The following is a 15,764-nucleotide window of genomic DNA, read 5'->3' as shown; positions in this document are numbered from 1 at the left end:
AAGCTTTAAATGAAGGGGTAAAGCAATGAAAATGAAATATTGAAGAATGGTGATTACTTGGGAAAGGGTAGTGGCTAGAGAATGTGACATACGCAGTTCTTTATAACGTCAGTGTTCAGTACACCACACTTTGGTTTGAGGTTGCAATAATGCTTACCGATGATTCTCAAAATGTTTAAAAATTCAGCACAAATCATCCTCTGTGATTCTCTCTGATCACTACCAATGACCCGTATTTCTTGTATCAAATAGAAAAAAGCGTTTTATTTAATGACAGATATCACAGAAAACCAAAACTAGCTGGGTACCGCTCCCTGTCCCCTCCCCCCGCCCCCTGGAAAAAACAAACAACTTCGCTTTTCCTCTTTCATCAGTCTTTGATTTCGTGTCTGGGGCTGAGAATCCAGAGATAAATTACTTGTGAACATGCCTTCTTGGGAACTTGAACTCTAGATGAGAAGACAAACAAATGAATTAAAACACACACACACACAAAGAAAATAGAAATATGTTTCAATACATTGAAATTAGGTGTCAGTTAATGTCAGTTAATGCAGAGTGTAAATAAGATTCTGTGTGTTGGGAGTGCTTAACAGTAAAGCTGGCCTCCCTGTATTTAAGGGTGGAGATTACATGTCACCTTTGGGCAGATTTTTATTCTGTGACAAAACGCTTAACGTGGTTGTCCCTTACTTATAGATGTTAGAGTGAATGCTCTTAAGGAAACGGAAGTTTGGAACTTTTTCTGAAGGGCCCAGAAAGAGAATACTGTACACATGCGACCATTAGGAGGACCGAGTACAGGAGTGACAGGGGGCATCTGCCTGAGTGGTGGCACTGCAGGGAGCCCACGTACAGTGCGCAGTTGACATTGCGAACTTCTCTAGATCTGACAATTCTGACCTAGCAGTTGAGCTTTGAGGAAAAATACTTCAGCCTGGATATAAACTAAAAGTGATGACCTTGGTGCCTGGCATTTACCCCCTGGGGCCTGGCCATCAAACTGACCCGAGCAGGTTGTTGTCGTGGTGTACGCTGAAGTGACTGGACAAACCTTCAACTGGGACCACGTGAACTGATAAGAAGAAACAGCGTGAGGGACTTGGAGTGTGGGCTACACAGCTCTCTGGAGCCCCTGGACAAGCAGGGGTGACAGAGGCTGAGAGGCATGTGGAGACTTGGGGATTGCTTGGAAAAATAAAACGATGTGACCACATTTGTAAACTGGTGGCATGATTGAAGAGTGTTCAAATAATGGCGGAAGTGGGCAGCCGGAGAATAAGAGGGTAACAGTAGAGTGGAGAGTTTTGAACTAAGAGTTGGGAGATTTGGGATTAAATATGCTTTCTTCAGTACCACTATGCCAGTTTAAAGATGAGGGGATAGAAACTCAGAAAGTTAACTAAATCAACCTAAGAAACCCAGCTTCTGAGTGGCAGGAATGGGATTGGAATCCAAATTGCCATAGGACTGAACTGGTATTTCTCACTGTGTATGTCCAACGGCCTTCTTGATATATTCCTTTGAAATTTAATAGGCATCCTCAACCGGACTAGACAAAAGAGAGCTTTAGATTTCTCTGTCTGCTCTCCAAATTCAATTATCCATAGTTTTCTCAGCCTTAATTACGGTATCTACGTATCCATCCGGTTGCTCAGTCTCCAAACTTAAGAGTCATTCTGATTCCTCTCTTTAAACACAGCTTCACTGAGTTCATGAGTAGGTTTTACAGGCTCTAGCTCCAAAGTATCTGCTGCCAGTAATATTGCCTCAGCCATCAGGTTTTGCCCAGCCCGTGGCAATAACCTCTAAATTGGTTTTCTAGCAGAACGTATCTTTCAAATAGTGACATCATGCACTTCTGAGAACTCCCACCTCCTTAACAGTCCATTCTCCACACAGAAGCCAAAGTGAGCTTTCTCAAGTATGATTCAGATCGTGCCACACTTCAGTTTAAAATCATCCAATGCCTTAAAAAAAAAAACAAAAATGGAAAAAATTCCACTCTCCTTCTACTGCCCGCCACCCCTACATGGTGAGATCATTGCTGATTTATTTGTCCTCATTCTCCTGCCCCCTGTGTTCCTCTTTGTTCCGAATTCTCCAGGTCCATTGACCTTTCTGCCTCTTAGACACACCAGCTCCTTTCTACCTCAGGGCTTTGGTGTTTGCTTTTCCTTATGTGTGGATTGCTGTTCCCCCAGATCTCAGCATGTCTGCCGCCTCCTCCTCATTCAAGTCCAAACTCAAATGTAACTACTTAGAGGTGACTCCTTAGTTAGAGCAACCCCCTCACTCTGAATGACATTTCCACATTTTATCTTCTTAGCTCTTCGCCCTTGTTGAAATTCCTACAAGAGATTAGAATCTCATCGAAGACATGGACTCTGTTTTTTATACTTCAGCATTCCACTACCTAGAGTACTGCCTGTGCATACTTGGTGTTTAATAAATATTTGTTGAGTGACTGTATTCATGGGTTATTTGTATCCTATGATAGCCTTTCAGAAGTGATGAACAAACTTGTGAAATGAGAGAATGTGTCCTTTCTAAATAATGGTAAATTGTGAGAAAGTCTCTGTTAGACTAGTATCTATGGGTATTCCACTTAGCTTGCCTGTGATTGTTCAAAACTAGGTAAAAACAAACATGGGAACACATAATACTATATCACTCAAATTGCTACTTAGATTACAACCATATCAATACTTAGGTCTTGTGATAAAATCCCTCAACGCCGAGAATAAATTACCACTTTATAGCAACATTCACCAATTGAAAGGTCAGAGTCTTTCACTTCCTTTCAAAGTCAGAGCCCCAGAACACTAAGACTGAGAACTCTAGAAACCCTTCTCCAGAATTCCAAGTGAAATACTCTGTTCACACTCTGTATTTGTAACAATTTACTGAAGTTCGTAATTTTTTCCACATTTCACTGTTGTATGAGGTTAGACTGAGCAAGGAGTCACCAACTTTATTATTTTATTGAATTCAGAAACAAAAGGAATGGAATTTGTTGCAGCAGTTTGTGCTGTAATGGATTAAGCCAATGTATACAGTTTTTAAAAGATTTATTTATTCATTTTAGAGAGAGAAAGAGAGAGCATGGGGGGAGGGGCAGGAAAGGAAGAGAGAAACTCAAGCAGACTCTACGTTGAGTGCAGAGCCCCATGTGGGGCTTGATCTCATAACCCTGAGATCACGACCTGAGCCAAAACCAAGAGTCCACCGCTTAACTGACTGCACCCCACTTGGGTGCCCCCCAGTTTTTATTCTTAATAAACCCTCTATTTTTGATTTTTGAGACACTGTCCTAATCCAGATACATCATACTCTCTTCCTGTCTTCTTTACCATACTGATGTTCACAGCACCTGCTAGCAGTGGAAATGCAAGATGGAGTTTGGGAGTCTTAGAAAGTGAGGTGAGAAGGACAAGGCTGGACCAAGTCTTGAGGACTGGAGGATCTAGCCATGCTAAGGGAGCTTGGACTTATTATGAGCCCTTATTTTGGGTGAGGGGGGGGGAAAGGATAAAAAGAAAAGAAGGGAAAGAAGAGAACAGAAAGAAAAGGGACTCTTGTTTGCCTGATGGTTCATTCTAGCCACTATCAGATTTCTCTTCCTCTTTTTGCTGCCAAACTTCTCAAATGAGTCCTCTATTCTGAGACCTATGTAACAGGATGTTAAAGTATTTTCTTGATTTTGGATGAGGATGTAAACTTGAGAACAAAATGTTTTATTATCCACAAATTATATAAAGAAAGGCTTTACGTAAGAGAAGACTCTTTCTTCAAACAAAGGGGTGACTTAAAAGAGGCAGCCTAAAAATTAATCAGGTGATTCAGCCTTAGCCTACCTTGAAGATATTTTAAGGGGAGGCTTGCAAATTAATGGATACGGCTAAGCAGGACTTCTTTAGAGGGATAAATGTGACAGATTGAATATACAAATGGACAATAACCAGACCATGTATGTCAAAAGAATTCTGACACACATCCTCTGTAGCAATCGGATGGAACAGTTAGGACTTGGTCAATGACTGCCAGCTTCCCTATTTTTCGCCCCAGCTTCCAACTGAGGACCAGCCAGAAAAAGCCAAATATGCTTCTCAAACCCATAGTCTAAGACACTCTGCTCTAGTTAGCTCTCCTCCAACTTTCCCACACCCACACCTGCAACCAGAGCACACCCTTAATACTCAAGATTTTCCACTCCCCTGACTGCCTTTGAGTCTCTGCCAAATGCAAGTGATGGTCCTAACTCCCTTCAAACAGAGGCTCTCATGACACAGCTTCAGTTCTTATGTGATTTTCATTTATTTCCAGAGTGCTATGACATTTCCCTTTCCCCCTGCCTGGGGGACAGAACAGGGTTGCTTGGCCCTTACCTATAGTCAAAAGCCCTGGTGACTGACGCTTTATTCAATTCCAACAGATGTTGAAAGGGGAGATTGGCTGAAGGGAGCTGGAATAGTAGAGGAAAGAAGGGCTAGGAGGAGACAATTTGGTAGTGCAGGGATGAATGGAAATCACATGGGCCAATTGTGGATCACTTGGGATATCTTGAAAGGGACTCTCCCAAGTTAACTTCCTAGGAATGTGAGCTGACCCCAACTGAAGGTCTCTTAGAACACAGAACATCGCCCAGTGAGAGAAAACATTAGCTTTTTGGCAGGCCAAATGGCAAAAATGATACGAGCTGAATCACAGTGTTTCTGCCTTTGTTTCTTTTCCCTCCAACAATAGCATCTCTGGAAAAGCCATGGGCAGCACGGTGAGGAGGAAAGTAATAAAAAATTTTTTATCCTCTCAAATTTGGATTATTATTTCAAATAATATTATTATTGGATTATTATTTCATTATGCAAACATACATATATTTTTTTGCCAAGGCTTTTGAAAGAATCACTCAAAAAACTAAATTGCATTTCTTCGGCTGTAGACCATGACACTCTTCTTGGTTAAATAATGAGTAAAGAAGCTTTCTATAGGATATTAAAAGTTTAATATTAGAGATAAATTTGACCAGTCTGCTTTCTCTCTTTGAGTTGTATTTCTAGTGCAACATGTCTCTCAAACTGTGAACCTGCTTTGGGAGACCAAAAATTAACTTGTAATATTTGAATGAAGATCTGTGATTTGCTCACTGGGCCATCCATTAACCTCTACTGATACCAGAAAAGAAAAAATCACCTCACTAGAATTCCATTGGGAACCTTTGACCAGGTAGCCCTGCAAGGTTTCTCATTTTTCTGACCTTACACACACCCCAGAAGGCAGGTCTCCCCTTCTGCACTTCATCCTGCCTTCATGTCCCCTTTCCTATCTTTCCCGACCCCTCTTCCCATTCTATCCCTGGAACTTCCATCTCCTATTAGCCACAATCACCTACAACTTAAGATGTGTTATAAAACAACCTGCTTGTGTTAACTGATCCTGGCCATTTTCCCCAGCTACCCTCTTCCTTATGGCTTTTTTCAAGTTGAAAGGTCTGCATTCTCCTACTTGCTACATGCTTCAGAAACACTGGATTATTGAGCATTTTTCTTCCCTCCTTGCAAGTTTTCACCATTGTATTTATACTGCTACACTGTCCAGTATAGTAGCCACTTGCCACATGTGGCCATTGAGCACCTATTACCTGGCTCATCCAAATTGAGATGTACTATAAGTGTAAAAAACACCCCAAATTTTGAAGACCTAGTGTGAAAAAAAGCATTAAAATATATCATTGATCGTATTTATGTTGATTGCATATTGAAATGAAAATTATTTGGGCATATTAAGTTAAATTAACTATATTACTAAAATTAATTCTATTTCTTTTTAGCATTTAAACTGTGGCAATTAGAAAATTTTAGATTATTTGTGTAGCTCACGTCATACTTCTGTTAGAAAGAGATGGGAATTATATACCTTTACTAAAGGAAGAGAAACTTACGTGATTACTTATTTCATGTACTCTGTGGCTGCTGCATATCAGGCATTGATCTTGGTACTGGCGAGGTAGCCGTGAGTGAGGTCCTCGTCATCATGGAGCTAACACTATTGTGACAGGGGACAAACAATACATAAACTAGCAAGTACATACAAAATCAGCCAGATATGGATAGTGCTGTGGTAAAAAGAGGAGGGAATGCTGGCAGTGAGGGGAGGAGTTAAAAGAAAGTGCCAAGAAAGTAAGGAGAGGTTATGTGCGTTGTATCATGTAGGGCATTGGAAGGACTTTGGCTTTTACTCTAGATGAGATGAAAAACAAATGGAGAAGGTTGAACAGAAGAGTGATCTCATCTCATTTCTATTTTAAAAGACTGACTCCTAATGGGGGGGGGGGGGCGCCTGGGTGGCTCAGTTGGTTAAGCATCTGCCTTTGGCTCAGGTAATGATCCCAAGGTCCTGGAATCAAACACCACGTTGGGTTCCTTGCTCAGTGGGAAGTCTGCTTGTCCTTCTGCTTCCCCCTCAAATAAATGAAGTATTTTTTAAAAAATAAAAGGATGACTCCTGCTGTCTCCTTGAAAAGGGAGTGGTGACAGATAAGGACTGATGAAAAGGAGACTATTATGGTGGCACAGCAAGAACTGGATAGCAGCTAGACAACAATGGGGAGTGACAAGGTGGAGGGTTGGAATTACGGATGTATGTTGAAGATACAAGCACTAGGATTTGCTGGAGGATTGGATATGGGAAATGGGAAATAAAAAAGGAGCCAAAGAAGATTCCTAAGCATTGCCTTGGGCAACTGGCAGGCCATTTGCTGAGAAAGAATTGTTGTGAGCGGTGGAGGAGGGTATTGGTAGTTGGTAGTCCATGTGAGGGGCAAACACCAGGTGCTAATATTCACAAGAAGGAGGTAGAGACTATTTGCTGAAAGATGTCAGGGAAGGTTCCATAGGGTACATGTTTTTAAGCTATGCCTTAATATATGGATGAAGTTTTCACAGATGAGAGAGAAAGGAGTGCCCTGCCCTTTAAGCAGAAAGAGCAAAGGCCAAGGAAATGGAATGACATGGGCTATTGTTTGCAATGGTGATTGTTGTAATTTGGTTGCAACATATGAAACTGTAGCAAATTGCAGAGAAATAGGCTTAGAAAAGCGGATGGAGCAAGATGGTGATGGCCTTGGATGCTCAGTTAGTTTAGACTTGACTTGTTAGGCAACTAGGGTATGCTGAAAATTTTAAAGCAAAGGAGAGAATGATAATATTAGTCTCAACTTTAAGAAGATAGCTGTGGAACGTGGGGTGGACTGGTGGGGGCAGTGGAGTTGAAAGCAGGAGAATAAGTAGGCATTGGTGCTGGACATTTTCCATTTGCCCCTTCAGATTCACTGCCCATCCTACTCCACTCTGCCTGGTGACCCTGCAGGCTGACTTTCATGGACAATTTAAACAGACTGTCTCTGTCCTCTAATTTATTATTGAATTTGGCTAACAGAAGACATGGCAGGAGAAAAGAATGCTGGGAGAGAGTGAGGACAGAGTGACTTGTTATCCTGAGTCATTTCCTGATTTGCACATCTGCTTAAAAACCAGCTTTCCTGGGGCACCTGGGTGGCACAGCAGTTAAGCGTCTGCCTTCGGCTCAGGGCATGATCCCGGCGTTATGGGATCAAGCCCCACATCAGGCTCCTCCGCTATGAGCCTGCTTCTTCCTCTCCCACTCGCCCTGCTTGTGTTCCCTCTCTCGCTGGCTGTCTCTATCTCTGTCACATAAATAAATAAAATCTTAAAAAAAAAAAAAAAAACCAGCTTTCCTATCAGGAGGCCTAACTCTATAGCAGCCTGGGGTCCAGTATTGGCTCTCTCCTTGATTCTTTAGGCATAGTGGCCAAACAGGTTTCCTTGCAGTTGGTAAACATGTTATTGTGCCTTAATTCTGCCCATATCCTTCAGTAAACTGTCCTCAGTAGCCCCGTTTGAGCCTTCCATCCATTTACCACTAAAATCATAACTGTGTACTATAGAAAAAACCCTGATAATAGTATTTAAAATTCAGTAGTTTACTTTTCTTTCAAGTAAAAGAGGTCAGGGAAGTTGGCAGTGCAGGGCTAATATGACAGTGCCTCCTTCACCATGTCAGTGCTGGCTACCCAGATGGCTACTGGAACACGGACCAGTTCTTTCATTGCCTAGGCTGTAGGAAGAGGGCCAAGGCAGTTCGCTTCTCAGCAACTTCACGATGACTTTCAGGAAGTCTCCTCCAACACTTTTGTTTCCATCTCATCGGCCAGAACTTCATCACATGGCTATGCTTAGCTATGGGGGAAGCTGGGAAATGATTCATTCATCTGGGTGCATGCAACTCCAAATAAATCTGGGGTTTTGTCATTAATGAAGAACTGGAAATAGTTATTATGTAGGTAGTTATAAGCCACCATGAGCTAAATAATCCAGAAAAACAGACTAGATAATGAGGGCCTGAGAATGGCTGGGAGGAGTGATAGGTGATGGATATTGTGAGAGGTGGAGAGGACTAGATGTTTGTGGTGGAATGGGCCCTCTTGGTATCGTCTTTATCTAACAATATTTCACTTAGATTCCTTCTGATCCAATAAAATATTATTTCTCTGAATATAGAACTTTCTAAAAACTCTTTGTTGAGGGCTTCTGTAGAAAATAACCAGGCAAATCAAAGCCATGATGAGGTGTCACCTCACACCCATTAGAATGGTAACCATCAAGAAGACAAGAGACAACAAGTGCTGGTGAGGATGTGTGAAAAGAGAACCCTCATGCACCGTTAGTGGGAATGTCAATTGGTGCAGCCACTATGGAAAAAGATATGGAGGTTCTTCAAAAAATTAAAAATAGATCGACCATACAATCCCACTTCTGGGTGTGTAACCAAAGGAAATGAAAACAGGATTTCGATGAGGTATGTGCACTCCCATGTTTATCCCAGCATTATTCACAATACCCAAGATATGGAAACAGCCTAAATGCCCATCGATGGATGAATGGATAGATAAGATGTGGTGCATACACACAATGGAATATTATCCAGCCATAAGAAAGGAGGATATCCTGCCATTTGTGACAACATAAATGGACTTCAAATACGCAATGCTAAGTGAGATAAGTCAGACCGAGAAGTCAGGCGCAGGAATGGAGGGAGAAAAGGAGTTGAAGGAGGGTAGTTCGTCAAAGGCACAAACCTCTAGTTGCCTCCAAACCTCAAATTGCCACCAGTAGAATCATTTAAAAAACGTGTTTGAGTATTCTACCTTTGCTAATTATGAGACTCTATTAGCTTTTTCACCGTAGTAACATTGCATAACAGACAATCCCTAATATCTCAGTGGCTTAAAACAGCAAAGACTTCTCTTCCTTATGGGTCTGTATGTTGGCTGCTATTCATCTGGTCTTGAACGTGGTGATGCCTTTGGCTTGGCATGAGTAAACATCAGACTCCAGGTCAGGATCAAGTGTGCTGCACATGTCATCATCCGGGTCCAGAAGCTACCTGAACGATCTACTTCTAATGATGTAATGGCAGAAGTGCAAGAGGACAAACCAAATCAGAAAAAACACACTTAAAGTTTCTGCTAACATTTCATTGGCATTTCATTCACATGACCAAGCTCAACATCAATTAGATGAAAAAATATACCTCCACCTACTCTATCGAGAGAAATTGCAACTATACATGGTGATGTGTATGGGTGAATAATTTACTAACAGGGAGAGACTGACTCTGTTATGGAAACCTTGGAAAAGTTACAGAGATCGTAGGAAGGTTACTTTAACCTCTCTGTGTCTCGGTATTTAATTTGTGAAACCAATGCGTCAGGTTAGATGACCCTATACTCTTTAACTTTAAACTTATATAGCCATAATTCTATGTCTTCTTGTTTCCCTTCTGGTTCTCAGGGAACAGAGGTATACTGAAGCATACTACTAGAGAAATCTTGTTGTTGTTTTTTAAGTACCGATTAGAGTTATTAAACTTTGATTGAAGTGCGGAAGGGTAAAGCCCATGTCAGCGGATTTATCAGGGGATTTTCCCTATGAAATATTTTGTTTCCTCCATCTTATCCTATCCTTAAAAGAAATACAGGACACAGTCCATGTAAAAGTTCAGATTCAGATGGTTCATTCTGTTATAAGAAGGTTATTAACGTCACATATCTTGGCAGTCATAGCCAGCAGTGTGGGTATGATAACGTCACATATCTTGGCAGTCATAGCCTGGCAGTATGGATATGATAAGAATCTTCTAAATTGGGTCAAAGGGTGGGAGTCCATGCAGAGGAGGAATCAATATTCTTTCTATGTGTTCTTTTCTGCCTACTGTCCGATTCATAGAGCTCTTCTGTGTTTTTAATGACTGTTTAAAGATTGCTTAATTCAGTTACATCATCATGACAATGGGCTAGGAAAAACTGATAAGGTTGTCAGAACACAAATTAGTTCCAAAGCCATTCCCCAGTGATTATGAATATTTTTCTACATTATTTAATATTCTACTTTAAGAGAAATTCTCAACGTAAAGACCACAGACACTTGTGTCAGCAAACCTCCTAAAATTTTAAGTCTACTCTTATGTGTATTGTGCACTTTGTGGGAGGAAGGGTCTCTAGCTTCATCAAATTCTGAATTATGGGTCTGCGACTCTCAAAAGACTGAGCCCACTAACTCTAAAACAAAACGTATACAGCCTGCTTTCTCTCCTTTGGGTCTCTTTCTAGAATTAAGAATTATACACAGTCTCAAAACATTAATTTCATTCATTGACACATTTTTATTGAGTTTACTATGTGTCAGACACTGTTTGAAGCACCAAGGATCTGGTACCTAAACGCCTCCTCTGTAGGTCGAGTATGCTTACGGCAGTGAAAGGAGGTGGTTTTCAGTTACATGGGGAGATGCTAAAAGTTGCATGATAAGTTTCTGATTGCACGTCAACAGGAAGGAGAAAATATTACTACAAATGTGCAAAAGGAGACTCCTACAGTGAAATACAAGACAAGGTTTTATGGAGCACAGTTTGGAAAAATCAGGCTCCTTTGGAGCAACACTATTAATCACTCACAGAGACTTAGCCGTGAGTAGCCAGAATAAGGAGACCTACTTTTTATGAATATTGGTCCCTCCCTCTCCCCACCTCCAGCATTCTCCCAATCAGGAAGTTTCATTCTATAAGTCAGTGAGTGAGATAACATTCGTGGCTTCCAGAATACGAGATCAAATAGCAGGATTGTTGGAAGACACCAGTTCATATTTGGAGAACTAAATTTGATACAGATATAATTTTATCCTTATCTCTACCTCCCTCATCTTTTGCCCCCCACTATAAAATAAGTCAAAACCCCAGCAAGCCGAGTTGCAAGGATTGGTGATAAATAATTTCCTTTATACTGAGTCAGCAGGCTCCTCAGACAGGCTTGGGGCTCTGGAAAGAGAATATAAATATTTATTTTCTTCCCACAGGCACTCCTGTCTGAGAAAATAGACTGTTCAGTCTGAGAGGGAAGGTGAGGTGGGCGTGGAGTCTGATAGCTCGAGGGCCTTTTGTTTACTTGTTACTTTCATGTTTGGGAATGTAGGACTTTATCACTTGGGAACTTTCCTCACAATTTTTTAAAAGAAAAGGCAAGTTTATTTCTTTTATTTTTTAAACTGTGTTTATGTGGAGAGATCCATCTTCTAGGACACAGTCCATTTTATTACAATGTGTGTAACTTTCCTTCCGAAGTGTGTGCACAAGCAGCTTAGTGTGGTTTAAGTACAGTAGACAGAAGATACCACATGATAATTTCATTTGTTTCTGTGATAAAACAAGCTTCAAGTCAGTATTAGGATTCTCCAGAGAAACAGAATCAAGAGGATATATGTAGAGAGAGAGAGAATTATTATGACAGATTGGCTCACACAATAACGGAGGCTAAGAAGTCCCTTGATGTGCTCTCTGCAAGCTGGGCACAGGAAAGATGGTGGTGTAGTTCCAGCCAATGGTGTGAGATCCAGGGAAGAAGCAGGTGCCCAATGGTGTAAATCTTCGTCTGAGTCTAAAGACCTCAGAACTAGGAGCACCAATGTCCAGGGCAGGAGAAAATGATGCTCAAACAGAGAGAGCAAATTTCATCCTACCTCTGGCTTTCGGTTCTGCTCAAGCCTTCAGCAGTTTGAATGATGCCCACCCACATTGGTGAGGGCATCTTCTTTACTCAGTCTACTGATTCAAATGCTGATCTCTTTGGGAACACCCTCACAGACACACCCAAAAATAATGTTTTACCAACTATCTGGGCATCCATTAGCCCAGTCAAGCTGACATTAACCATCACAAGGCCTATAAAGGGGATTTTGATCAAGGATGTCTCAAAAAAGGGAGAAAAATCCAAAGGTTTCGCTGACTTGTCAAATCATATATTACCAGGGAAGGTCTATTAATGTGCTTGAAGCTGAAGGTGAATGTCAGTAGAAGCTTACATTAGACTACTCTGCAAAAATGGGTTATAAATTAGGCATATGGATATTAGATAATGTCTCAGTGATGATTACTGACAATTTTTGGGTCAGTCAAAAGATACTAATACATGCTATGCCTTCACCATAAACTAGTTATTGTACTAAATGATTGATGTGTATAATGGCCATCTAGGGAATTGTTATATCATACTCCTGCCTGTTCTGGGTATAATGCCCTTTCTAATGGAATCTACTATCCTCCTCTCTCTGCCATGTAGTATATACAAGAGCTGCCATCTCACAGACCATGTCCCTGGCCAAGTTTAGTTGATTCAAGGTAGGTAACTTGACTCAAGAACAGCCAATTAGGGGCGCCTGGGTGGCTCAGTCATTAAGCGTCTGCCTTCGGCTCAGGTCATGATCCTAGGGTCCTGGGATCCAGCTCCACATCAGGCTCCCTGCTCCGCTGGGAGCCTGCTTCTTCCTCTCCCACTCCCCCTGCTTGTGTTCCCTCTCTCGCTGGCTGTCTCTCTCGCTGTCAAATAAATAAAATAAAATCTTTAAAAAAAAAAAAAAGAACAGCCGATTAGAGCCCATCACTGAGAATCTTGAATTTAAGACCAGAAAGAATATGGTGGTAGGAACGTCAGACTTGGGAGCAGTTAACAGCCATTGTTCTGCTTTACTGAGGAAGCTGGTAAGGAAAAGTAATAATTATATGCCAAGAGAAATAGGTAAAATACCGAGGGAGAGAGCAGGAGAAAAAGAGCCCTGGAGTTACTTAAAGACCTGAGTTTCAATTGTTTTTAAGGACCAGCTGTGTCCTCGTGGTTCTGTTGCTCAATATTTCCTTTAATTATATGCAATATCTTGTCAACTAATTGCCATATTTTCTTAGATTAGGTTGTATTCTAATCACTTATAACAAAAGCATTGAACTAACGCCATGGATTATCTCATTCAATTCTCTCAACAATCTTTTGTGGTAGGTTCTATTATTCCCTTTATACAGATGAGGAAACCAAGTTTGGGGAGGTTCGAGTCTTGCCCAGATCGGCAGCTTAGGAATAGCAAAGACGGGAGTCACACCCCAGCTAACCTCAGCCACCTTCTGAAACAGAGGATTTGTGAATTATGACTATAAGACAAAGAATAACTTCAAAGAACAAATTAGAACTTAATGCATAGTAATAAGCATTTTTATTTTTTGCTTGTCTAAAGACGTTATGTATTTTTCAAAGGTCAGTGTATCGGTTAACCATGTGCAAAACAAATTATCCCAAAATTCAATGGCTTGAAACAATAATAATTTGTTATTTTTCATGCATCTGGAGATGGGCTGGGGGCCAGCTGATCTAGGCTGGGCTCCGTTGAGGTAGCTCTAGATCGTATGTCGTTTGGCCTCCTGGGACCAGTGGACCGACCATAACCAAGGCATAGTCTTCTCATGCTGATGGCAGAGACAGAGAACAAACCCAAATATGTAAGCTCATTTTATGCCTCTACTTGTGTTATATTTACCAATATCCTTTAGGCCAAAAGAAATCACAGAGCTGAACTGACCGTCAAGGAGGTGGTCAAATATACTCTGCCTCAAGGAGCTGCAAAGATACATGGGAAGGGCACGGAGACAGGCAGGGATGAAGACTTCGGAGCATTAATGCCATCTACCGCACGGTTACCACAAATGGTTTTTCTTAGTGACGGTATTCTGGTTAATTATCACCACGGATTAGAAGCTCAAAAACGGCTCACCCAATGGTTCTGGCTCTTGCAGTTTCTCAAACAGCTGCAGTCGGATCCCAATGGTTCTGGCTCTTGCAGTTTCTCAAACAGCTGCAGTCGGATGATGGCTGGGGTTGGAATAGAAGGAACGCCGAAGCAGATGGTTGCCGCCCGGGTAGCTCACTCTCAGAGCCTCATCGTGTGGTCTTTTGACATGGGTTAGTTGGGCTTCCTCACGACCTGCTGACCTTAGGGCACATGGACTGCTAACTTTTAAAACAAGATTTAAGAGCAAGTAGTCTAGCTCATGAAGTTGAAGCAAGCCTTGGAATTTCTGTAACGTCACTTCCGCCACTGTATTCTGCTAGTTCCAAGGGTGTCGCAGCCTGCCGGATAAAGGGAGGAGTAGTAGACTTCACTTCTCGATAGAGGTATGGCAAACTTCTAAAGCATATGGAATGGGAGATTTTAGTTTAGAAAATATAATCTGCCACAGGCAGTTCGGTAGAGCAGAAGATTGGGCCTGTGTCCTAGTTCTGGTTTACCGCTTACTAGCTAGGTAACTTTAGACATGATCTGATCTGATATTTATCACATAAATATCAAATGAATGAATGAATGGCATAGAATGACTTCTTCAGGCTCCAGTTCCTTCCCCTGGGACTAATAATACCTAAGGAAAGTCATGAAGAATCAATGAGATGAAAGGCTTGAAGATGTTTTGAAAATTTGAAAGGGCAAACTTCTACGGGTACTATCTCTTTTTTTCAGAGGCTATGGCATTCTTTTTGGAATATTCTCAATAATGTCAAATCTTTGTCCTCTGAATAATTTGGTTTTTGGAAAGATGTGAAGGTCATTTGGAGCAGGAAAAGGACATATGATTTCACTGGGTAATAACATTTTGGGGTCTAAAATGAGATATCATTATAATATGATGAGACTGATATTTTTAAAGTGGCTGGTAACCTGGTCTGGATGACATTTCCAAGAAGAGATTACAGAAAGTGTTTTGAGAGAAGGCAGGGGAATTGAAATAACCGTATGACAGCTGCAAATGCAGGATAAATACTCATTTGAATGTTTAAGAGTGGGATTAAATGCTTTATCATCTCTCTTGCCCAGGGTCTGAGGAAAGACTCAAGCTTCATTTCTAGGATGGGAAAATTTGAATTTTACTGGTGATCAGTTAAAAGACATGCCAACAGGGATTAAGTGAGATAATTATATTGATAGCTAAGGACCAGCTGTAGATTTCCAAAAGCCATGAGAAAAGCACTTTCGATCGTCTCTTCTATATTTATCTTTTAGGGTTCAATTACCTAGATATTATTTTTTACTTACACATGTTTTTTTTTTCTTTTTGTAATCTTGGAGACAGCTAATGGGAAGTTATTTTTTTACTTTCTTTGAAGTTTTCTTTTACTTTCAAAGAATAAATGATGACTTTGTCATTGAAACAAAAATAATTAAAAAGAAGGAAAGCGATTTCAGCAAATGGAACTAATCAGTACCAGCATTTTCTTTCTTAAAGGCATATGGTAGTGGTTGTTTTTCTCTAGGGAAACCTCATGTGATAAAGTGGATGCACTGTGACATCAAAGCCAGCAAAAAAGAGTCTTAGCA

The sequence above is a fragment of the Ursus arctos genome, unplaced genomic scaffold (assembly GCF_023065955.2).
Source record: "Ursus arctos isolate Adak ecotype North America unplaced genomic scaffold, UrsArc2.0 scaffold_11, whole genome shotgun sequence".
NCBI lineage: Eukaryota > Metazoa > Chordata > Mammalia > Carnivora > Ursidae > Ursus > Ursus arctos.
The sequence above is the reverse complement of the archived record's forward strand: the minus strand, read 5'-3'. Positions refer to the sequence as shown.